The sequence below is a fragment of the Podarcis bocagei genome (assembly GCF_964188305.1).
Source record: "Podarcis bocagei genome assembly, chromosome: 12".
NCBI classification, from domain to species: Eukaryota; Metazoa; Chordata; class Lepidosauria; order Squamata; family Lacertidae; genus Podarcis; species Podarcis bocagei.
The window spans coordinates 11,866,409-11,891,864 of NC_138137.1; the positions used below are offsets into that span (position 1 = coordinate 11,866,409).

General features: G+C 48.8%; 1 long non-coding RNA gene across 1 annotated transcript; it reads left to right on the top strand.

Annotated features, from left to right (window-relative positions):
• The first annotated feature begins 446 nt into the window (after positions 1-446).
• Positions 447-19,192, top strand: LOC308570246. Its single transcript, XR_014001032.1, has 4 exons — positions 447-564; positions 4,642-4,788; positions 9,617-9,693; positions 18,942-19,192. It is a non-coding gene; the product is annotated as an uncharacterized lncRNA (long non-coding RNA).
• The last annotated feature ends 6,264 nt before the right edge of the window (positions 19,193-25,456 follow it).

A 25,456-nucleotide genomic window follows, 5' to 3' on the forward strand; every position in this document is an offset into this window, starting at 1 on the left:
CACCCAGAGAGAGAAGGTGGTTCCATAATACAATGAAGCCCCTGTCTCATTTTTTAAAAAAAGAACATTCACCTCCCTGGAACCTAGACTACACCGTGACCAAATGATGGCCCACTATCCAGCCACACCTGTGCAAACAGGTGAGTTTTAAGGAGGTGCCAGAAACTGGATCACAGTCACGGCCTGCCTTATTTCCTTGGATTCTCCAGAGGGGTGCAAAGTTGGGAAGATTGGGGGGAACTCTAAGGGTTCCAGCTGCCTGAGCCTTCTGCTTTGGGGGTCAATGCAGGGCTGGGCCAGACGCTTGGCAGCTGCCCAGGTGACATGGGCATGGCAGAGAGAGCGTTCCTGGAGCCCAGAGCCCATTGGCTCCAGTCCTTGGCCAGGCTCTGACCTCACAACCGGCTGCGGAATCCTGCAGAATGTTTTGTTTCCTAGGAGGCCAGGTGAATTGTTTGAAAGGATCCCTGGGACAGTTGAAAGCCCAGTTGGTTGAAGATCAGATCACTTCTGTTCTGGATATTTTCAGACCTGTTGCATAATGTGCTGCTGGTTTCGCAGAAGGTAAAATCATGGGAAAGGGGGGAGACATCATGAAGATTCATGCCCCCGCCACATGCCTAGTTTTTAAAGATGCTCCTTGGTTATTTGACCTTTCTCCCTTCCCCCCTTTTTTTGTATAATTTTACATTTGTATAGTTTTACATTTTAGAATATTCATTTAAACAACCTTAAAATATCAATGACTTCCCTTCTCTTTCCATGGTTCATTTGACATACCATAAATCCCTGCATATTTTGCTTAATAATAATAATAATAATAAATTTTATTTATATCCCGCCCTCCCCAGCCGAAGCCGGGCTCAGGGCGGCTAACAACACTAAAATAGTGCCACATTATAAAAACATCATAAGAATTAATTAAAATCAAAATTGATGGCAAGCATAAACTAAAGTATTGTAAAGATTGCCAAAGGAGGGAGTCAGGCTGTGCCCTAACCAAAGGCCTGGTGGAACAGCTCTGTCTTGCAGGCCCTGCGGAAGGATGTCAAGTCCTGCAGGGCCCTAGTCTCTTGTGACAGAGCGTTCCACCAGGTTGGAGCCGCAGCCGAAAAAGCCCTGGCTCTAGTTGAGGCCAGCCTAACCTCTCTGTGGCCTGGGACCTTCAAGATGTTTTTATTTGAGGACCGTAAGTTCCTCTGTGGGGCATACCAGGAGAGGCGGTCCCGTAGATACGAGGGTCCTAAGCCGTGTAGGGCTTTGAAGGTTAAAACCAGCACCTTAAACCTGATCCTGTACTCCACCGGGAGCCAGTGCAGCTGGTATAGCACCGGATGAATGTGATCCCGCAGCGAAGACCCCGTAAGGAGTCTCGCTGCGGCATTCTGCACCCGCTGGAGTTTCTGGGTCAGTCTCAAGGGCAGCCCCACGTAGAGCGAGTTACAATAATCCAGTCTGGAGGTGACCGTCGCATGGATCACAGTGGCTAGGTCAGGGCGAGAGAGGTAAGGAGCCAACTGCTTAGCTTGGCGGAGATGAAAAAATGCCGCCTTTGTTATAGCTGCAATCTGCGCCTCCATGGAGAGGGAGGTATCGAAGATTACACCCAAACTCTTAACGGACGGTGCTGGCACTAATTGCACCCCCGCAAGAGATGGGAGTTGCCCCCTCAATCCCATATCGTCCCGTCCCAGCCAGAGGACCTCTGTCTTCGAAGGATTTAACTTCAACCGGCTCCCACGTAACCATCCAGCCACAGCTTCCAAGCATCTGATCAGTGTGTCTGGGGCCGAGTCAGGATGGCCATCCATCAACAGATAGAGTTGGGTGTCATCAGCATACTGATGGCAGCCCAGCCCAAAACTCCGGACAAGCTGGGCGAGGGGGCGCATAAAGATGTTAAAAAGCATCGGGGAGAGAATCGCACCCTGAGGCACTCCACACACCAAGGAGTGGCGGGATGACAGTTCCCCCCCAAGCGCCACCCTCTGTCCCCGACCAGAGAGAAACGAGCGCAGCCATTGAAGGACTGCGCCCTGGATCCCCACGTCGGCGAGGCGGTGGTCCAGAAGTTCGTGATCGACCATGTCGAAAGCTGCTGACAGATCTAGAAGAATCAGCAGCCCCGACCCGCCTCGGTCCAGCTGTCTACGAAGATCATCTGTTAGGGCGACCAGAGCCGTCTCGGTCCCATGACCAGCGCGGAAGCCGGACTGGAATGGATCCAGAGCCGATGTTTCATCCAGAAACCTACCAAGCTGTTCAACAACCGCTCTCTCAATCACCTTACCCAGGAATGGAAGATTCGAAACTGGGCGGTAATTGGATAGATCTAAGGGATCTAATGATGTTTTCTTTAAGAGCGGACGCACCACTGCCTCCTTCAGTTCCCCTGGGAATGTCCCGGTGCCAAGGGACAAATTGATGATATCCCCCAGGGGGGCCCGCACCTCGTCTGGACACGCTCTAATCAGCCAAGACGGGCACGGGTCGAGAGGACAAGTGGTGGGTTTTCCAGCTCGGAGGAATCTGTCCACATCGGCTGGGGATATCTGGTCAAAGTGGTCCAATACTGGACCCGAGGACAGTCGAGGGGCCTCCAGTTCCTTTATTGTATCCAAATTGGCAGGGAGGTCATGGCGGAGCGACAGGACCTTCTCCGCAAAAAAGCTCGCAAATGCCTCACAGCTGTGTGTCGAATTGTTATTTAAATTTGGCTGTCCTTCGAGGGACGTTAAAGACCGAATTATACTAAATAATTGTGCCGGGCGAGAGCTAGCGGATGCAATGGAGGCCGAGAAGTAGGACTTCTTAGCGGCCTTCACTGCCATCTCGTAGGTTTTCATAAAAACCCTATAAGATGTTCTTGAGGCTCCGTCACGGGCACCCCGCCATACTCGCTCTAGCCGTCTGAGGTCCCGCTTCATTTTCCGGAGCTCCTCAGTAAACCAGGGAGCCCGGTTTCTGCGGGGTCGCAGAGGGCGCTTAGGTGCGATCTCATTGATGGCTGCCAGGAGCTGGGTATTCCAGCCCTCAACAAGCTCAGTCAATGAGTCGCCAGGGGGAGAAAGGTCCCGCAAGGCTTGACAGAATCTATCAGGGTCCATCAGCCTCCGCGGGCGAGCCCAAATCGGCTCACCACCTAAGCAGGGTGGGGGTGGAACATCAATCCTGGCTTAAACTAAACCACTCAGTATTCCATTGTTACATCCATGAAAACTGATTTACACTCTTGAATTTATCTTAATGTTGCCAACGTTTTGAAATGGACACAATTTTCACCCATATATTCAATAAACATTTTCCAATCTTTTTTAAACATACGTTCATCTTGTTTTCTTTTTCTCTATGTTAAGTCTGCAAGCTGCACATATTCCATCACTTTTAGTAGGGACCTCACTCGTCCATTTTTGGGCTAACGAAACACAGGCCGCAGTAGTAGCATACATAAATAACCTCCCCCCCCCCCGCCCAAACTGAAAGTATTCAGCTATCAGTGATGTAACGGGGAAAATACATGTCTTCTTTCTTCCCCTGTTAAAATGCTGAAGAAGAAGAAGAGTTTGGATTTGATATCCCGCTTTATCACTACCCTAAGGAGTCTCCTTTCCCTTCCTCCCCCACAACAAACACTCTGTGAGGTGAGTGGGGCTGAGAGACTTCAGAGAAGTGTGACTAGCCCAAGGTCACCCAGCAGCTGAATGTGGAGGAGCGGGGAAGCGAACCCGATTCACCAGATTACGAGACTACCGCTCCTAACCACTACACCACACTGGCTCTCTGAACCCCAAGAGAGCCCAAAGGTCAAGGGCTGGAGACCTATAGCACAGACTTGAGACCCCTGCTTCTCCCTCCTTCCACAGAAGAGCCATGATCTCTTTCCTTCTCTTTCCCAAGGGTAGCCTGGAACTTTTGAGTTCTCGAAAATGGCCAGGAGAGAATTTTTCTCCAAACAAGACCCAGAATGGCAGCGGTGGACTTGGGGCTCTCAAATTCCAGTGCCACCCTGTGCAACTCCCCCCCCCACTGCCGCCTCTTGTGCTCTGTCTCAAAGCATCGTCTTGGCACCCCCTGCAGTGTGGCACCCAGTGTGGCCACACCAGTCTCGCCACCTTAAAACCAGCAGAGCCATTGGGTGGTTCCTGGTGTCTAGGCTGGCGAGTGGCCATAGCTCAGCAGTGGAGCAGTTGCCTTGCCTGCATGAACCCCAAGTGCGATAGCATCTCCAGGAAGGCCTGGGAAGGAGAGAGCCCTGCTTGAGGCACTGGAGAGCCACCTGCCGTGGAGGTCACTTTGGGCCAGGTGGACCAATGGTCTGACTGGACAAGGCAGCTCCTTGGTGCCCCACCAGTGGCCACTCTGGGCTTTGCTCCCAGTTCAGGAGGAGAGCAGGATCCATCTCTCCTTGTAAGGCAGAGCCCAAGTCTTTTTTGAAAGAACAACCCACTTCAGCTGCCTCTTTTCCAGACCCCAGTGGCGTAACATCTGGGGGTTAGGGTTAGGGGGCGCAAACCCATGGGTTAGGGGGCGCAAATTACTTGCCTTGCCCCAGGTGCTGACAACCCACGCTACGCCACTGCCAGACCCTGCTAGGATTCAGCCTCAACCTGATGTTCTTCTTCTTCTGCCCTCTTTGCACAGAGCTGTTTATGACGTAGGCCTCCCACCTACACTCGCTGCATAGTCTGGTGGTCCTATTTTACCAATGGATGTATAAATAGAAACGCCTTTAACAGGAGGAGCTGGCCCTCATTTTCCCCAACCTACAAGAATTGCTCAAGATCCACAGTAAGTCTGCTTCCTCTCTAGACCGGTCCCCATTCTGTGGCTGGCCCAGGCCTCCGCTTCTTCCTGGGCGGGTCAGGAGCAGAGGGAGAAAGCCCAAAAACTGGAGCACAGCATCCAAAGAGCTCTGCAGCAGGATCAGCCCCAAGGGACCCAGCCAGTCTTGCAGCCTGTTTTCAGGGGAGGGGCACAAGCAGCAGGGCAGGAGCGCAAGCACAATGCCCCCCAGGAATGGGGATTATTCAGAGGTATCCACTGCCTTGGGCAGGGGAGGATGGAAGTGGCAGTCAGTTGTGCCTCTAAGTCTAACCTCACAGGGTTGTTGTAGTAGGATGTGTTACATCAGTGCAGTCAGTTACAACATGCTTTACTTCCTAGAGTGGACAGAGCCGGGGTGTGTGTGTGTGTGTGTGTGTGTGTGTGTGTAACTTCCTGTTCCTGTTGTAAGTTACTGTATTTTTTGCCCCATAGGACGCACCGGCCCATAGGACGCATCAAGTTTTTTTGGGGGGAAATAAAGGGAAAAAATTTTATTTCCCCCACAGGCACTTGCGGGGCAGGCAGCGGGGAGAAGCGCTCTTCTCCCCGCCTCCCGCCTTCAGATCAGGTCCGGGGAGAGCGGGGAGACGCTCTGCACCTCCCAGCTGTCCCCGGAGCTTGCGGGGAGACGCGCTGCGCTTCCCAGCTGTCCCCGGAGCTTGCGGGGCTGGAGGCGGGGTCTCCCCGCCATCAGCCTCCAAACCACTTCGGGAGACAGCAGGATGGCGGCGTTCCGCCTCCCTCTGTCCCCCGACCTTGTGGGGCTGGTGCTGGGGCTCTCCTGAAGCCTGGAGAGCGAGAGGGGTCGGTGCGCACCGACCCCTCTCGCTCTCCAGGCTTCAGCGAAAGCCTGCATTCGCCCCATAGGATGCACACACATTTCCCCTTCATTTTTTGAGGGGGGAAAGTGCGTCCTATAGGGCGAAAAATACGGTATTGAGCAGATGGGTGTGACTGTATAAAAGCAGAGTCACGCAGCCATTTTGGTTCAGTTCAGTTCCTGTTCGATTCAACTCTCAGTTAAGTCTCATCCATTTTGTTGTCTGCTGGCTCTGAATGCCACCACCACCGGCTGACCAATTTCCTGGACTGCAAGATGCAGCGCCTGGCCAGTTACCCTCTGCTGCTGAATAATATCATCCAGCACACTCTTCCTCCTTCTCCATATATTTGTGTGGTGGGGAAGGTGTCCCAGGAGAGCTGTGTCTCTCCATGATTCCATGTTGATATGCTTCCTAACTTTGGGAGGTTGTGAGCTGCATTGAGCCTGCCTTACTGGGGAAAGCCAGCGCCCAAGAGGGTGATGGTGGGGGGGAGAGATGATGTCCTGTGTTTATACAACCCCGTCTGCTTGAATTGGTGCCTTGTGGGGCTGTGTCTGCAGGGCATAGGTGTGGTTCAGCAGCTCACTTTCCTATCAGCGAACAAGGATCCCTTTGCCTCATGCATCTAGGCTGCTGCTGCTCATCTGCCTTTCAGACCTTTTTGCTTTTCAATGCAGCCTTGTTCCTAGTTTGTGCTGGGCTCTGCGTTGGGTTTCAAGCTAATAAAATGAAACCAACTTTGCAGGCAGCCTCTATGCCTCTCTCTCTCTCTCTCTCTCTGCACCTTCCTTGCTCAGAGTCAATTTGTGAGCACCAGTGCCTTTGCCTGGCATGCAAGGAGTGTAAGGAGTTCCTTGAAGGAGTGAAGGAGGTGCTGAGGCAGGCAGAGTACCAGCAGCAGCTGGCTGCCTACCAAAAGTGCCTGGATGCCAGGTCTCTGTGGAAGAACGGTCACCCACTGGCCAGGCATTTCCAGGTAGGGCCTCCCCTTTGCCCTTCCCTCCAATCCCTGAAATATACTTGGAGTCGAGTGTGGATTTCATGCTCTTTATTCAGCTTATAGTAGTGAGGAATGGAAGTTCTCCCGAAATGTCTGCTTTATATACATTATTTACACAATGGGTGCCACATGATTGGCTAATTCCGGGATTCTCCTGTAGGCCAATCAGGTTGTGACTTCACTTCCACCTGGAGTTGGATTGGGTGGCTCCTGCGGACCAATCAGAGTGCTGCATTCTGAATCCTATTGTTCTAGGACCAATCAGACTGCTGCATTCTGAATCCTATTGTTCTAGGACCAATCAGAGTGCTGCATTCTGAATCCTCCTGTTCTAGGACCAATCAGACTGCTGCAATTTGGATCCTATTCAACTCAGTACATAACACTGGCCTTGCCCTGCTCTTCCCCTCTGTGAAATGCTGCCTTTTTCTGCCCCTGCTGTGCAGAACCTTGTCTTGAGGGAGCACCAACTCATCCAGGAGAGGCCTTTGCATCTGTGCAGCAGCAAGAAGAAAACTGTGGGCATGTGAAAGAAACAACCTCTTCTGCCAAGACACACACACATACGTGGCACAGGCCTCTCAGAGTGGAGGGGCATGCGTTCGTCCTCTGCAGTTGGCTTTGCCACTTAGACACCCCCCTTTCTATTAAGACAGGAATCGAAAAGGGGAGGGGTTGTGGCTTTGTGGCAGAAAGACTCTGGAGTCTAAAAGCCCTGGAGAGCCACTGCTCTGCCAGCGAGAGGAGACAGTTTGGTAATCAAAACTGTGACAATTCCTTCACCGATGACTGATAATTTTCATTAAAATTTAGCTTTAGAAAAAGGATGGTTTCTGGTCATGGTGGTGCCAGAGTCACTGGAGTAAAGTCTGCCAAACCTGGGCAAAGGAGCAACTGCATTCAAGATTTCAGCATATATCTGGACAGTCAAAGAAGTTTCTGTCAAAGTACCCTCCTGAGTATAACCAGTCAGGAGTCCCAAGGTATGGATTGGTGCCCTGATAAAACCATCTTGTTCTCCATTTGGTTTCATCTTTTGCACGTTCCTTACGAGCGGCTCTCTGCTCCTCTTCTAGTCTCTCTTTCTCTTTGCTAGCCAGATCAATTTCTCCATTCTCCATGTGTCTGATGTCTGGCCTCAGTCGACAGTCAGTGGGAGCCAACACTTCTTCCGTGCCTTTTTCTAGTTCCTTAAAACTGAAGGCAAAATTGGTGAAATTGTACATCTGGGATGAATGTGGTGGTCTAGCGAGAGGAGACAGGGCTGAGCTAGACAGACCAAGCAAAGGTCGCCGGGCAGCTTTCGAAAAGATGAAGAGAACCAAGCAGTTTTAGAACGCAATCCCTAAAACATAGTAGAACCTTAGCTGTCGAAGCATCCAACATTCATGGGTAGCTAGAGCTCTCATACAACAAGCCACAGATCACAACTCTCCAAGAGAGACCCTGTTTGGGTGGAAGAAGGGCCTTTGTAGCATGGCAGAACACCTGCTTGGCATACAGAAGGTCCCAGCCTCAATGGCATCTCTGGGTAGGGCTCAGGGGAAGACTCCCTGCCTGGGACCTTGGAGAGCCATTTTGGTCAGACAGAGCTAGATGGGCTCAAGGGCCTGATTTGGTCCAGCTGCCTTTGTCTTTCTGACTTGCTGGGCCTTTGGCCTGGTTCTCCAGCCTGGCACCTAGATGTTCTCCTCAGGATAAGTGGAGCGGGTGAGCAACAATCCCTCTCTGTCTGTCTGTCTGTCTGTCTGTGTGTGTTAGGCCTGAACGCCCTGCTTCTGAAAGATCTCATAGTGTTCCTGAAGCCGAAGAGTTGGAGGCTGCAGTTGTAATGCTTCTGAAAGAAGGCAGGGGTCTCCCTTTTAAGCCCCATCGTTCCCCTCTCCCCTTCATATTTCAGTTGTACCTTCAGCAAGTAGCACCCCTACACTGTCATAGCTGTCAACCGTCCCTTATTTGGTGGGAAACTCCCTTATCCCAGCGCTGTTTCCTGCTGCTGTCCCTTATTGATGATGTCCCTTAAATTTCCCGGGTTTCAAAGGAAGCAGCTCCTCTCCCTCCCTCCCTGCCGGCCAGGGACGAGGGAGGTTCCAACTATGTTGCTTGGCTGCGTTGCTCACCCAATAAGGAGTCTAAGAACGACTGGGGGTGGAGCTTGCATGCCTTGTGCCGATCAAATCGGCCGCGTTGCCTGGGGACTCGCCTTTGCTCAGCGCTTCCCAGCGGAGAGGTGACGGTGGTTTTCCTTGCTGCATCCCCTTTGCCGGGTTGCTGCGCTGTGGGAACCACCACCGCTTGAGGCTTTGTTTGGCTGTTGGCTGGGCTTTCTGCCTTTGGCTCGGAGGGGCTCAGAAGTTGAACATACCTGTGCTCAGAATCGGATGGATACGTCATCGACGGCCCACTCACCCTTGCCGGGGAAAAGGTCTGTCTGGAGCGGGGGCACATGGTGGGGGGAAAGGAAAGGAGCTGGTTGAGTACAATGGCGGGCGGCGATCTCTTGGGGGGGGGGGATTTTGGATTTGTTTTGGAGGCCCCTTCGAGTGACTGTTATGGAGGAAAGGAAAGGAGCTGGTTGTGTAAAATCCCTTATTTTGGCTGCTGATCCCTTATTTTTGAGGCTGCTGGTCCCTTATTTTCAAATCTGTAAGTTGACAGCTATGCCCTACACTGTGCATGCGCACACAACACAAACACATGCGGATGCTATGGTCCTCTCCTGGTTGCTCTGCTGTCATTAAGCCTTGAACTGTTCCATATTATCAGGGCTGATGCCTTCTATGTGGCAAAGCTTACAACTGAAGTCTTCAACTGGCTTATAGGAACAACTTTTAAAACTTAATCTACAAAGTTAGAATGAAATAAAGTGGTTAAAAGCATGCATATACCATAAGAGGTCCCCCCTGGGCTTGGGGTGGTGAAGGGTTAGTCCCCCCCCCCCACGGATGTCTCTGTCCCTCGTTTTTAGGCCACTGATCCAAGCTGCTTCCGTCTCCCTTCTGATGACCCTCAGGAGCAAGAGTCGAGGGAGGACAATGGCTTCTGGTGAGTTGCTGGTGTTGCTTCAGCATGGGGTGTCTCCCATGATGGACCCTCCAAGGTCTGGCAGGGCTGCAAGGCATTCTGGGAGTGTCCCGCCCACCCCCTTCCCTCCTCTTCCCAGCGAGAAGATCTGGTCACCAGCTGGGTGAAGGGCAGCTGTCCTCCTTCTCAGGGGTCCCTAACCTCTTCCCTCTGGGCTCCCTCTTTTATTAAATACATTTAATAATAATAACAATAACTTCCACAAGTTGTGTCTCTCTGCTTTGCCTCCTGATGTTTGATGGATGAGATGTTGACATGCCTTTTGCAGAGGTTTTGCAGATCCCAGGCTACTACTACTTACATTGTTTTTCCAGTAGAGGCCACTGTTTCCTAAGCGGATTTAAAATTTAAATGGCAACTGGCATTTTTCTGTAGCGCTTGCTTTCAGGGTATGGTACTGTGTTTATCTATGTTTTTGGCCTTCATATGCTGAATATATTTGAGGAAATGGTTTATGCAAGGCTACTTACTTTGAGTAACAGCCTTCTTTATCAGAAAGTATTTTGTGCATGGAGCTCAGTTCTTAAGTGCCACTAGAGGGTGATCCTTATCTATTTGAAGAGGTTTGCGGATTCCCCAAACAGCAGCCATATGTTTTTAACTGCACTGAAAGCGACCCTTAAGCTGGGTTTCTTCCACCCCACCAAGAAAAAGCCAAGGACATTGACTCTGATAGTGGGTAGTTAGGCAGATCCTTAATACGCTAATCCAAAACCGTACTAGAACACAGTTTTTTTTCTGGAAAAAAGGGAAAACTCACCACGGAGTTAGTTAGTTTGCATATTGTGGGCCCAGTCACAGTGACACACACAAACACACACACACACACACACACACACAGAGAGAGAGAGAGAGAGAGAGAGAGAGAGGCGCTAAATATAAGATGTGATTAATAAACTCAAGCAGACAACTACAGTGGTGCCTCGCAAGACGAAAAGAATCCGTTCTGTGATTCTCTTCGTCTAGCGATTTTTTCGTCTTGCGAAGCAAGCCCATTGACGGATTAGCGGATTAGCGCTATTAGCAGCTTTTAGCGGCTTATCAGTTTATCGGATCAGCTGATACGTGGCTTAGCGGCTTAGAAAAAGGGGGGGAAGGGGGAAAAACCCGCAGGAACTCGCAAGACATTTTCGTCTTGCGAAGCAAGCCCATAGGAGATTCGTTTTGCGAAGCAACTCCAAAACGGAAAACTCTTTCGTCTAGCGAGTTTTCCGTCTTGCGAGGCATTCGTCTTGCGGGGCACCACTGTATCTGGATTAGAAATGGCCACAACTTTATTGATTACTGATATAGGTGAATTTTTGGCAGGAATTGGGTGTATGACCATTCCAGTCCTCCCCAGAGAAAATAATAATAATAATAATAATAATAATAATAATAATAATAATAATAATAATTCAATTTTTAAAAGGTAAGGAAACTCAGTTCCCCTGAGTTCCTGCTCAAAACAAAAAACCCTTGCCAGAACAGAAGCCCAACTGAACACATTTGGGACTTGGTTGGCATCCTTCTGTCTTGGAAGACAATGGGAGGAATGCGCTTTGCAGAGAATTACAGAGCCTGCTGTAGCTGCAGGGACTGAAAGGGGAGAGACATGTTTTACTGCAGCTGGGGCAGATGAAGACACCCGGTTGTGCTAATGCTGGCTTCTAAGGTGATCGCAGGGGCCTGGGGGCATCCACTCTATGTGAACTGGCCCAGGTCAGCCCTCATCCAAAACCTGAGCCTAAATATGAGCCAGAGGCATGTAGAGGTTACAGTGTTGGGCTAGGATTGAGGAGACCTACGGTAGGCTGAAATCGCCACGCAACCATGAAACTCACTACCTCTTGGCCTGATTTATCTCACAGGGCTGTTGTAAGGATAAAATGGAGGGTGGGCATTTTGATTGCTTTGACCTACGTGGTGGAAAGTTGGGGGTGTAAGTGTAATAAAGACATCAGTAAATGTAACTGCATTTACGTAAATTCTTACCCTAGCCCCTGTCTTTCCTCCTCCTGTTTTACCTGCTCCAAGCACAAACTTGGGACTATTGCCTATTTTACTGCAACGCTTCCCATTCCATTTCCCATTCCATTTCTGCAACAACATTCCAAAAGGCAATCCTTTGTGTTTCGTCAGCTGGTGCATTTGAAGACAAAGCTTATCATATATTTATGATCTGAGAAGTTCTTTTGTTTCACTCATCGTGGCTTAAGGTTCTGCCATGTGTAACAGCAAATTGCTTTTTTCATTCCTGTTTCTCGGGAGTAAGTAGAAACAGTCGGCTCCTACTGCCTTATGAATGCCATAGCTTGCTTCAGCCACAAGATGGCAAGGCCAGCTCTGTTTTACAGCAACCTCTGCAAGAGTCACATCAGATTGGGATGATATTAATCTTTCAATAACTTGCTCCCACCTCTGTATGTTGAAGCCTAGATGTGTGTGTGTGTGTGTGTGTGTGTGTGTGTGTGTGTGTGTGTATTAAGGGACGTGGGTGGTGCTGTGGTCTAAACCACAGAGCCTAGGGCTTGCCGATTGGAAGGTCGGTGGTTTGAATCCCTGCGATGGGGTGAGCTCCCGTTGCTCGGTCCCAGCTCCTGCCAACCTAGCAGTTCAAAAGCACGTCAAAGTGCAAGTAGATAAATGGGTACCACTCCGGTGGGAAGGTAAACGGCGTTTCCGTGCGCTGCTCTGGTTTCGCCAGAAGCAGCTTAGTCATGCTGGCCACATGACCCGGGAAAACTGTCTGCGACAAATGCCGGCTCCCTTGGCGACTGGACTTAACTGTCAGGGGTCCTTTGCCTTTTTATATATACAGTGGTACCTCGGGTTAAGAACTTAATTCATTCCAGAGTTCCGTTCTTAACCTGAAATTGTTCTTAACCTGAAGCACCACTTTAGCTAATGGGGCCTCCAGCTGCCACCGTGCTACCAGAGCACAATTTCTGCTCTCACCCTGAAGCAAAGTTCTTAACCCGAGGTACTATTTCTGGGTTAGCGGAGTCCGTAACCTGAAGCGTCATATGTAACCCAAGGTACCACTGTATATTACTATATATATATTTGTGTGTGTATGTGTGTGTCATTAGCCCTTAACAGCTTCTGGCGTACAGTAAGGGCTGGATTTAGGTTTGATGAGGCCCTAAGCTACTGAAGGTAATGAGACCCTTTATATGTCCAGCTGTCCTTTGTCTACAACAAATTGTTGATGTTTTATGTGTTGAATATATGCTATGTGGTAATTTATGGACCTAGTAGGTATCTAAAGCCATTTGCACATAACAAAATATGTTATTTTACTTACATCATAGGAGCCTACACAAAACAAAACAAAACAAAACAAAACAAAACACTGTTGCTGTATGTAGATTTTATTTTATTTTATTTGTTTTTTTATCTTATATTGTGGAAATGTACACCCAGTTTTCTCCCCCTTTAATTTTTTTGGGGGCCCCCAAGAGAGTGGGGCCCTAAGCTATAGCTTGTTTAGCTTATACGTAAATCCGACACTGTGTACAGTGCATGTTTAAATATTTTGGATCATTACAGACCACAGATTTCATCTCTGCATAGCTGTCGCCAAAATCTTGTGGGATCTCATATGTGCCATGAGATCTTGACAGAACCTATCCTCATTGCTTCATGGGTGCTACTGCACAACCCAAGTAAGGGAGTCTTCGGCTGCAGGGCAGTGGTGGCGGGACACCACTTTCCTGTTTTGCCTCAGGCAGCAAAATAGGATACGCCACCCCTGCTTTCTGCTGTCTATGATGATCAATAATCCTTATGAAAAGGTCCTTTGCTGTATATGGCGACAGTCTCTAGCCTATCAATGTTATTTCTCTCTCTTGGGGGAGGGGGAGCTGTTCATTATTTTAACCAGAAAAGGAGGGAGCTAATCAATTTACAAAAATAGCCATACATATAAACATACATTTTTTCTGGGGTACGCAGGGGTACTCATACCCCTAAACATTTTGTGAATCTTTGTACTTTTGTCCATTTACTGTATTTATTTTTCCAAATTTGAACTATAAAATGGTGATTTTCTTGAGTCAAAATGAGAGTAGCCCTAAACTTTTTTTAAGAAAAAAGGACTTCATATAAACCTATCTTATTAAAACTTCTTGTTTAAACATCCTAAGTATCTTCAATAGTTTTTGTACATGTTTCATTGTGCTTTTAATATTTTGTTTGGAGTCACCCAGGACTCAGCTATATAGCTACTGTACCAATAAAACGGTTTAAGTGTGTTTTAAGTGCAATATACAATGTGACACTAGATGGCAGTGGTGAGCCTTGTGGAAAATTCAATGTATTTTTTAAAAAATGCTTTTACAGAGTGGTTTTTAAAATGTGTGTAGATTCCACCCCAGAGTGGCTGGGGCAACCCAGACAGATGGGTTGCATATAAATAAAATAAGAATAAGAAGTATTATTAAAGTACCCTAAAGATCTCAAACATCTAAAATATTTAAATATCTGTGCAAATTGGACTACTGGATTCCATTTGCTTAAAAAGGGTGATAGCCAATCAAGTCAGAGAAGAGCATCTAAATTAATGTGAATTCCTTAAGTCCATTTATTTCAGTTGGTTTACTCTGAATATGAGTCAACTAAAAGTTATCCTATTTCTTTATATGCCATGTGTTTTCTTCACATCTACTCAGTGTTTCTTAGCTTGTTCCTACCACTTGCCACCTACTTTTATGTTGCCTGGTTTAGAATCTATCTTCCAATATTTAGCATAAAGATTTCTTTCAAAACAAATTGTACCGTCTGCACCTGAATTTTCCTAGTGATCCAGTAACCTTTAGTAGAATTAAAAAGGCACAATAGTAGGTTAACAACTAAATTTATCAGTTTAAAAAATTGACTATAATTATAGCCATTCACATGGGACGCAGGTGGCACTGTGGGTTAAACCACAGAGCCTAGGACTTGCCGATCAGAAGGTCGGCGGTTCAAATCCCCACGACGGGGTGAGCTCCCGTTGCTCGGTCCCTGCTCCTGCCAACCTAGCAGTTCGAAAGCACGTCAAAGTGCAAGTAGATAAATAGGTACCACTGCGGCGGAAAGGTAAACGGCGTTTCCGTGTGCTGCTCTGGTTCGCCAGAAGCGGCTTAGTCATGCTGGCCACATGACCCGGAAGCTGTACGCCGGCTCCCTCGGCCAATAAAGTGAGATGAGCACCGCAACCCCAGAGTCGGTCATGACTGGACCTAATGGTCAGGGGTCCCTTTACCCCTTTACCTTTTTATAGCCATTCACTAATATTTCCTTACTGTCTAGCATTCCAACCATAAATGAAAAAAACAACAACCACCCAACTCCTATTTTCTTCCTTTTGCTTATAGGGGCAGCATTTGACACCTCCTGTCTAGCTTGTCACTTTACTCTTCCATGGTATCCAGCGTAATTGCATTGACATTTTTAAAGCTTTTCACCGCTCAAAGTGTTGAGCCTTTCCCAAATTAAAAAGAAAGCAAGAAAGCAAGAAAGATCATCTGGTGTCTCTTCCTTCATTCCACTTTAACATATGTTTATGCTTCCTAGTGCTGCGTTACTTCAGCAACAACTGATACACCTTTGAAAAAAGCCTTTTTCTTATTTCCCCACCCCACCCCTGCTTAATTGTGACTAAGCACTAAATACTAGATATTTTCTGGATAAAAATGTGTTTATTGGGAGAACTTGGCACAACAATGCAGACGGATTTCCATAAGGATTTTGTGTATGGTTTGTTCATTTGTTTTTACAAAGGGCAAATTGCTGCAGAACTGTGGAGGACTGAATTCAAAATTGGAAGCATGACAGGTTGGGAGGAACCAAAATGGACAGATTCATCCATCTTTACTTACTGTCTTCCCCTTCCCTCCTTCCCTCCTTCCCTTCCTCCCTCTTTCCCAAAGGAAGGACCAGTCCCTATTGCAGAGGTCTGAGCTGGCTACTTGGAGAGGGCTCCCACGTTCTCCCTTCCATTGCTCCATCCATTTTGGCTTCCCCCCTCCCATTTCCCCCTTCCTTTTCTCCTTCCAAGGCCCACAACTCCACCCATGAAATGAGGCTGAGAGTGACAGCTTGCCCACCACTGCTTAAATCACCCACAGGATAAATTCACTTTGCAGGCACTGGTTCACAATGCACCTCTGCTGGGCTTGTTTGAAAACACTGAGGAATTAATTGTATTATTTTTTTTAGTGGTGGGCTGGTGGGTGGAAGGCAAAACAGGCAGAGGCAGGGAAGAACGAATGGCCTCTTCACCTTTTACCATTTGGCAGTTCTATATTCAAACAGATGGGGACAGAAAATCAGTGAAACAGCCTTGAAAGGAACTGTGCAATCCAAAAAGTATTCTGCTGGGGAATGCCAAGTTAATACGAATAGTCTACTTACAAATGGTATTCAAAATTGCCTTTTTTCTTTGGGGTGCCTCCTGGCACTGACTGCTGTGGGCCCAAGTAGTGCATTGCTCAGACTTTTTTGAATTGAATTGAGATTCACAAGGACCAGATGTTTCAAGAGAAACAGAGTGGAGTGGCAGGGATCTTTTGACTGCCAGAGGTGAACATCAAGAGAGATTTCCAAATCACTAAGGGAAAAAACCCAGAGTGTTTCCCGCACCCAAAATCAAATTGTTCTTTTTTTATAATATTTTATTAGGTTTTATCAATAAGGAGATTCAAAAGAATACAAAAACAGAAAAATACAAAGTTACAAAATACAAAAATACAAACATTAAACACAAAAAAGACAGGAAAAAAGGAGAGAGAAAAAGCACATAAAAAAGAAAACAAAACTCCCTCTTTTTAAATTTCTCTTTAGTTAACTTATTTTCCTGACTTCCTCACGCCTCCCTTTTTTGTATCCCTTTTCTTAAAATTTAGTTCAGCAAATTCATATCCAGTTTACCTTATCTATTATCAATCCCATCTTACATTTTACCTTGGTGTTAGAACCCCATCAGTTCATTTCAATGTCATCAGCATTCAAAAATTTTACAATGTTTCTGTAAATAAATTTTAAATTTCCTCCAATCTTCCTCCACGAGCTCTTCTCCCTGGTCTCGGATTCTGCCAGTCATTTCCGCCATCTCCATATAGTCCATTAGTTGCATTTGCCATTCTTCCAGGGTGGGTAGATCTTGTGTCTTCCAATGCTTTGCAATGAGAATTCTTGCTGCTGCTGTAGCGTACATAAAGAAAGTTCTATCCTTCTTTAACACCGATTGGCCAGCTATGCCCAGGAGAAAGGCCTCTGCTTTCTTCAGAAAGGTATATTTAAATACCTTTTTCATTTCATTATAGATCATTTCCCAGAAAGCCTTAATCCTTGGGCACGTCCACCAAAGGTGAAAGAATGTACCTTCAGTTTCTTTACATTTCCAACATTTATTATCGGGTAAATGATATATTTTTGCAAGCTTGACTGGGGTCATGTACCACCTGTACATCATTTTCATAATGTTCTCTCTTAGGGCATTACATGCCGTGAATTTAATCCCAGTGGTCCACAACTTCTTCCAGTCAGCAAACATAATATTGTATCCTATATCTTGTGCCCATTTTATCATTGCAGATTTTACCGTTTCTTCCTCAGTATTCCATTTCAACAGCAGATTGTACATTCTTGAAAGTATCTTAGCATTGGGTTCTAACAATTCTGTTTCTAACTTTGATTTTTCCACCTGGAAACCAATTTTTTTATCCAAGTTATAAACCTCTCTTATTTGAAAATAATGTAACCAGTCTCGCACCTTCTCTTTAAGTTTGTCATAACTCTGCAATTTCAATTTGTCACCTTCCTGTTCTAAGATTTCCCAATATTTTGGCCATTTGGCCTCCATGTTGAGTTTTTTCAAAGCTTTCCAAAATCAAATTGTTCTGGGCCAGAAAAGATCTGTTAATGCTACTGCCTAACTGGAAGTCATGCTGCCATTTAGCTCAGTAACAGTGGAGTTTGGTTCATTCTGACCTCTACTATATGATAACTCTTTGGGCTGTTCCACTAGCCTTTCCAGACAGGTAAAAGGTAAAGGCAAAGGACCCCTGGATAGTTAAGTCCAGTCAAAGGCGACTATGGGGTTGCAGCGCTCTTCTTGCTTTCAGGTCAAAGGAGCCGGCGTTTGTCCGCAGACAGCTTTTTGGGTCATGTGGCCAGCAGGACTAAACTGCTTCTGGTGCAACAGGACACTGTGACGGAAACCAGAGCGCACGAAAACACCATTTACCTTCCTGCTGCAGCAGTACCTATTTATCTACTTGCACTGGTGTGCTTTCGAACTGCTAGGTTGGCAGGAGCTGGGACAGAGCAACGGGAGCTCACTCCGTCATGCAGATTCGAACCGCCCACCTTCTGATCAGTAAGCCCAAGAGGCTCAGTGGTTTAGACCACAGCGCTACCCGCTTCCTAGCGCTACCAATGTCATGGGTTGCTGGATGGTATTTCCATGACATATTTTGATTGGCTGTCAGTTTGGCTGGCTCGCTGCAAGTAGGTCTTCGGCAAAGTTTGCTTTAAGCGCAGGCTCCATGGTATGGGGACCTAGGACTTTAATCACTTCAGCACTGGTGAAAAAACAGTATCTTCCTCTGCAGCTCCAAGCTGGTTGTGGGAGAGAGCACTGAACTATGTGCAGTGAGCTCTCTCATCTCCATTTTCCACAAAGGCTATGGCTTTGTTGTACTTTCACAGCTGGAGGCACTCTGTCCAGTTGCACTCACACTCTCTAGTGGCTGGTTTCCACCAGTCTGGTCACTTTGAGAACAGGTTGTTGCTCTGGGTGAGCTACTGACCTGCTCTTCCAGGGGTTTTCTTGTGTTCTTATGAACAGCTGTGCTTCTGGTGTGTAAGGACAGAGTTTCCATGTCAAAGATTCTGGCAGACATGAGCCCCAGGCCCTGAGTGCTTCCTGCTCCCCCTTAAAACTATCTGACATGAAGAGAAGTACAGTACTTACTTGACAACCAAACAGATCTACAACCACAGATAAAATGAGTCACCAGCGAACTCTTGTATAGGGAGGACCCATCAATTGCATGACACACAGTTGTCAAGTCTCTGGTAAATAAACAGAATGCCCTTAAGCTTCAGGTTTTCTAATTTGCCTCTCCCCACAATAACTAAAGTTGCGTCAGTAGCTTTCCATTTCTAATTACTGTGGTGCTATGACATCTGCTGGTACCCATCGATTATCTCATATGGATTGGGCTGTTCTTATATTCTAGCTAATCTGGCCGTAAATATCACACACGTTCCCTACAGAGATTTCAGCCCATCTGCTGCAGAAGCAGAGAGGTTAAGCGCTCAGTGGAAGAACAGAGGCAATCGAGGCAGCAGCTGAACACTGTGGATACTGCTGAACTAAAGCCAAGCTAACCAACTGGCAGATTCCAGCATGGGTGCCTTCAACAAACTCAAGTGTTTCTTCTTCCTCTTTGCAATAAAAAATGGCCACTTTTTTTTGTTCCACAAATATTCAAGTCGGGTTTTTTTTGTCCACACAGGCAGCTTATCAGCTCCCTTTGGCTGTGTTGTGCTCAGGGAGGGAGATAAAATAGCGGTCTGGTTCACATGCCTCGATAAGTCGCAGTATGGTTTACCACAACTGTGAGAGTGCTGGCTTTCAGCAAAAGGTTTGCAAGTGCTTTGTTCCACCCCAGTCTTTTTAGCTGAGTGCAGAAAGGTAGCTAAACCATAGTTTGGCTTAGTGTGTCATCCAAACATGGGATCTTGATTTAAGGTCTTTGCTCCACAATCTATAACCATGGGAGAAACCTTGGCTGTAGATCGTGGAAGCAGATACCTTAACCACAATCCAAGGTTTGGGTGACATGCTAAGCTAAACCATGGCTTAGCTGCTACACTGACCTAAACAGCCTGGGGAGGAGATGGACAAAACACCTGAAGTCTCCTTCACAGGAATCAACACGTTCACACATTTGAGCAAAGCCATCGTTTGGCTTATCACTATGTGAGAATGCAGCTTATGTGCGCATGAGTGTTGTCTGTATGCGTGCACACACTTTTTCCAGATGCATGTAGACTGTTGGAAACAGGAGAAAAGTAAGCAGAAACACGCCGACTTCAACTGACAACCGTGTGTGTGTGTGTGGTGATTTGGCAAGGTATCACAAATCTTACAATTCTGGAGATAATAGCTTTCAAAATAGTTGGTTGTGTTTATAGAGAGGCCTCATTTTCCATGCTGTGCATGCACATTTCTTTTCATTCCCTGTTTTCTTTTGGGCAAACAAGTCTAGCAGGTTCTTTTTTTTGTAAATAATATTTATTAATAATTTCAAAATTACAGAAAAGAAAGAAAACAACAACAACACTACAATACATAGAAAAAAAACAAGAAAAAAGACATACCGTATTTTTCGCACCATAGGACGCACTTTTTCCCTCCTAAAAAGCAAGGGAAAATGTGTGTGCGTCCTATGGAGCGAATGCAGGCTTTCGCTGAAGCCTGGAGAGTGAGAGGGGTCGGTGCGCACCGACTCCTCTCGCTCTCCAGGCTTCAGGAAGCTATCTGCTAGCAGAGGGAGACCCAGCTCTCCCACCGCTAGCGGAGCGCTGCATTAATCCCGAAGCTTGGGGCGTGCGGAGCTCAGCACGCCCCAAGCTTCTGGGTGCCGGCAAGGTCTCCGCTAGCCCTGGGAGAGCCCCGCGACGTCGCACGGCTCTCCCAGGGCTAGCGGACCACTGCGCTAATCCCGAAGTTTGGGGCGTGCGGAGCTGAGCGCGCCCCAAGCTTCTGGGTGCCGGCAAGGTCTCCGCTAGCCCTGGGAGAGCCCCGCGACGTCGCGCGGCTCTCCCAGGGCTAGCGGACCACTGCGCTAATCCCGAAGCTTGGGGCGTGCGGAGCTCAGCACGCCCCAAGCTTCTGGGTGCCGGCAAGGTCTCCGCTAGCCCTGGGAGAGCCCCGCGACGTCGCGCAGCTCTCCCAGGGCTAGCGGACCACTGCGCTAATCCCGAAGCTTGGGGCGTGCGGAGCTCAGCACGCCCCAAGCTTCTGGGTGCCGGCAAGGTCTCCGCTAGCCCTGGGAGAGCCCCGCGACGTCGCGCGGCTCTCCCAGGGCTAGCGGACCACTGCGCTAATCCCGAAGCTTGGGGCGTGCGGAGCTGAGCGCGCCCAAAGCTTCTGGGTGCCGGCAAGGTCTCCGCTAGCCCTGGGAGAGCCCCGCGACGTCGCGCGGCTCTCCCAGGGCTAGCGGACCACTGCGCTAATCCCGAAGCTTGGGGCGTGCGGAGCTCAGCACGCCCCAAGCTTCTGGGTGCCGGCAAGGTCTCCGCTAGCCCTGGGAGAGCCCCGCGACGTCGCACGGCTCTCCCAGGGCTAGCGGACCACTGCGCTAATCCCGAAGTTTGGGGCGTGCGGAGCTGAGCGCGCCCCAAGCTTCTGGGTGCCGGCAAGGTCTCCGCTAGCCCTGGGAGAGCCCCGCGACGTCGCGCGGCTCTCCCAGGGCTAGCGGACCACTGCGCTAATCCCGAAGCTTGGGGCGTGCGGAGCTCAGCACGCCCCAAGCTTCTGGGTGCCGGCAAGGTCTCCGCTAGCCCTGGGAGAGCCCCGCGACGTCGCGCGGCTCTCCCAGGGCTAGCGGACCACTGCGCTAATCCCGAAGCTTGGGGCATGCGGAGCTCAGCACGCCCCAAGCTTCTGGGTGCCGGCAAGGTCTCCGCTAGCCCTGGGAGAGCCCCGCGACGTCGCGCGGCTCTCCCAGGGCTAGCGGACCACTGCGCTAATCCCGAAGCTTGGGGCGTGCGGAGCTGAGCGCGCCCAAAGCTTCTGGGTGCCGGCAAGGTCTCCGCTAGCCCTGGGAGAGCCCCGCGACGTCGCGCGGCTCTCCCAGGGCTAGCGGACCACTGCGCTAATCCCGAAGCTTGGGGCGTGCGGAGCTCAGCACGCCCCAAGCTTCTGGGTGCCGGCAAGGTCTCCGCTAGCCCTGGGAGAGCCCCGCGACGTCGCGCGGCTCTCCCAGGGCTAGCGGACCACTGCGCTAATCCCGAAGTTTGGGGCGTGCGGAGCTGAGCGCGCCCCAAGCTTCTGGGTGCCGGCAAGGTCTCCGCTAGCCCTGGGAGAGCCCCGCGATGTCGCGCGGCTCTCCCAGGGCTAGCGGAGCACTGCGCTAATCCCGAAGCTTGGGGCGTGCGGAGCTCAGCACGCCCCAAGCTTCTGGGTGCCGGCAAGGTCTCCGCTAGCCCTGGGAGAGCCCCGCGACGTCGCGCGGCTCTCCCAGGGCTAGCGGACCACTGCGCTAATCCCGAAGCTTGGGGCGTGCGGAGCTCAGCACGCCCCAAGCTTCTGGGTGCCGGCAAGGTCTCCGCTAGCCCTGGGAGAGCCCCGCGACGTCGCGCGGCTCTCCCAGGGCTAGCGGACCACTGCGCTAATCCCGAAGTTTGGGGCGTGCGGAGCTGAGCGCGCCCCAAGCTTCTGGGTGCTGGCAAGGTCTCCGCTAGCCCTGGGAGAGCCCCGCGACGTCGCGCGGCTCTCCCAGGGCTAGCGGACCACTGCGCTAATCCCGAAGTTTGGGGCGTGCGGAGCTGAGCGCGCCCCAAGCTTCTGGGTGCTGGCAAGGTCTCCGCTAGCCCTGGGAGAGCCCCGCGATGTCGCACGGCTCTCCCAGGGCTAGCGGACCACTGCGCTAATCCCGAAGCTTGGGGCGTGCGGAGCTCAGCGCGCCCTAAGCTTCTGGGTGCTGGCAAGGTCTCCGCTAGCCCTGGGAGAGCCCCGCGACGTCGCGGGGCTCTCCCAGGGCTAGCGGAGACCTTGCCGGCGCCCAGAAGCTTGGGGCACGCTGAGCTCCGCACGCCCCAAGCTTCGGGATTAGCGCTCCGCTAGCCGTGTCTAGGCTGCGGATAGCAGCCTGCTTCCCGGAGCGTCGGGCGCCCTGAAAGCAGAGCTCCCGGCGCTTTGGGAACACATCCGCAGCATGGGGACCCTTGCAGGAGCTCCCCGCAAGCTTCCCCACGCTGCGGATAGCAGCCTGCCGCCCGGCGGGTGGGGCACCCTGAAGCAGAGCGCCCCTCGCGCCAGGCATACATCCGCAGCGTGGGGAGCCCTGCAGCAGTTCCCCACAAGGCTCCCCAAGCTGCGGATAGCAGCCTGCCGCCCGGCGGGTAGGGCGCCCTGAAGCAGAGCGCCCCGCGCGCTAGGCAGACATCAGCCAGCCCCACAAGCTCGGGGGACAGCAGGGAGGCGCTGTTCCTCGACCTGGTTCGGTTTCCCTGACCTGCTTTTGGGGGGGAAATAAAGGGAAAAATTTTTTCCTTTATTTCCCCCCCAAAAAACTAGGCGCGTCCTATGGTCCGGTGCGTCCAATCGTGCGAAAAATACGGTAAAAACCAATGCAACAATACAGCAAAAAGATAAAAAAGAAGGGGGGAAAGACACAAATCCCATATTACATATCTTTAACTTCCATTTGCTTGTTTCATTGACCTCACACCTCCCTTTTTGTATTCTAGTTTGATTGATTATTTCAGCAAATTCTTTCCATCCTTCTCAATTTTTACTAAATAATTTATCTTGACAATTTAACCTATTAATTAACTCAACAAATCCTTTCCATCCTTTCCCCATATTCTGTTATTCAAATTACCTTAAGTTATTTAACCTTATCTTACCAAAAAATACTTTAGAACTTAACGCTTAATACTCGATTATACATAACTCCTGATATCTTTTCTACTAGAGTCATATAGTTTTATTCCAACATTTTCCCTAATGTTCATTAATTTTAGGCTAATTCCCTAGAAAAAAAAATTTCTTTATAAATTTTCTTCCAATCTTCATCCAACGTCTCTTCTTCCTGGTCTTGGGTCGTGTCAGTCCTTACTGTCCATTCCATCTAGTCCATCAACCTGGTAATCTAATGTCCGAGGCCCTTAAGTCTCTTCCATGTCCCTTCTGCAGATCTTCTTCTTGTTTATACTTGCACTTTTCCTTGTCTTTTGTTGGTCTCTTTCTTAGTTTCTTTCCTTTCTCATTGGGGAGTAGGTCTCTGGGGGATTCCAACCCAAAATTATCTTCGTCTCCCTTCATCCAACCAGCCCATTCCCCAGAGTCCCACTCGCCACAATCATCAATGTAGTCCAAAAAATATTTGAAAACATATTTCGAGGTCTCTCCAAAGTTAAGAACCTCCTCTGCTCCAGACTCCCCCTGGCCGACTCCAACTTCAATCTTCAAAGACAGCGGCTTATACTCCTGTAGGGCCTCGGGTCTCTCCATTTGTATTATTTGAGGTGCAACCGCAACCTCCTCCATTATCTTCTGCACTTGCCCAATCAGTACAGGTCCCTGAGTTGGTCCCTGAATAGTTTCTGTATCAATATTCCCTGTTTGTCCACAGTTATTAACCACAACAGTCATCAAATCCATTTTCTCATTCATCAAATCCATCTTCTCATGCATCTGTTCCAGCAAGGCACTTGTCTTGCATAAAGCAAGCACCAAAACTTCCTCCCAGCTCATATTTAGTCAAGGTCAAAAAGGACTGGTCCCACGATCTTAATCTGACAGCTGTAGAGTCCTCAAGTAGACGCAGCAACAATTTAGCAAGCAAGTCTAGCGGGTTCTTTAAACACAATAAAAACCTGCAAAATGAGCTTATGGTGAAAGCAGGGGAAGCTATCATCTGCCCTGAACCTTGCTAAACCTATGTTTTCCCTAAAGCTACAAAATCATTGATATCATAAGCTATGAGCTCACTGACACCAGCTGGGGATGAAATATTCAAGGAGAGCTTTTCGCTTGGCCTCAAAAAGCCTTCCTTTCCTCATCAAAGTAAGGTACGCTCTCTTTTTCAATAGAAAGAAGAAAAGGATGTGAAGTCTGTGCTAAGTTACAGCCACTGGAATAGTTTCACAGACCTCAGTGGAGTTAAGAATACAGCTGCTGGTTACACAATGTCAGTATGAGTCCTACTGATTTCTGTTCCTGTATGCAGGTAAACGCTCTCCATGTAAAAAGCAATTCAGCAGCATATGTTTAGTGAGAAACATTGATTTGCCTGCGCTCTCAATGGGATGATATATGAGCCAAGATGAAAGTCAATAACAGAAGCCAAACGTATGAACTTGAGATAAGCAACAGAGGGAAAAGAAAATCAATCTTAACCTGGCTGCCATTGCAAAGAAATGTTCATATTAAGGAAGGATAGAAAAGTTACAAAAGGCACTTCACTAGCATACCTGAGACCAATTACGTCCATGGACTATCATGGTACTGATATTGATAGGGTTCTATAGAAGATTTAGGATACTCGTAGAGAGAGCATGAAAGCAAAAGTCATATTGCATGTCAGAAACAATGACTGTGGTCCAACCAGATGGATTGTTTATAGAAGTATACTCACATTGCCCCCCACACCATCAGAGTGATTCCTACCCTTTTTGAAGAGTGAGACCGGGTTATGTTATGTGTTCTAATGGAACATCTGCTCCTTAAAATATCACCCCCAAAAATCCCTTTTCCATTTTGGTATTCAACCAGTAAATATCCGACATGTTCACATGCATTTCAGGATTGGTACTCTGAAATTCGGAAACTATTCTGTCAGTAAAAATCTGACTTACATGGGTGTAGGTTGTGTTTTAATACTTTACCCTTGACATCCTGGAATTCTTTAGCTGTTGTGTGTGCAAAAATGTGATGTCGGCTGTCTCTCTTATGCCCCCAGCCACAGTTATAACCCAGTCTTTTCTCTCTTTTTTAATCACATGTCTTCAGTTTGAT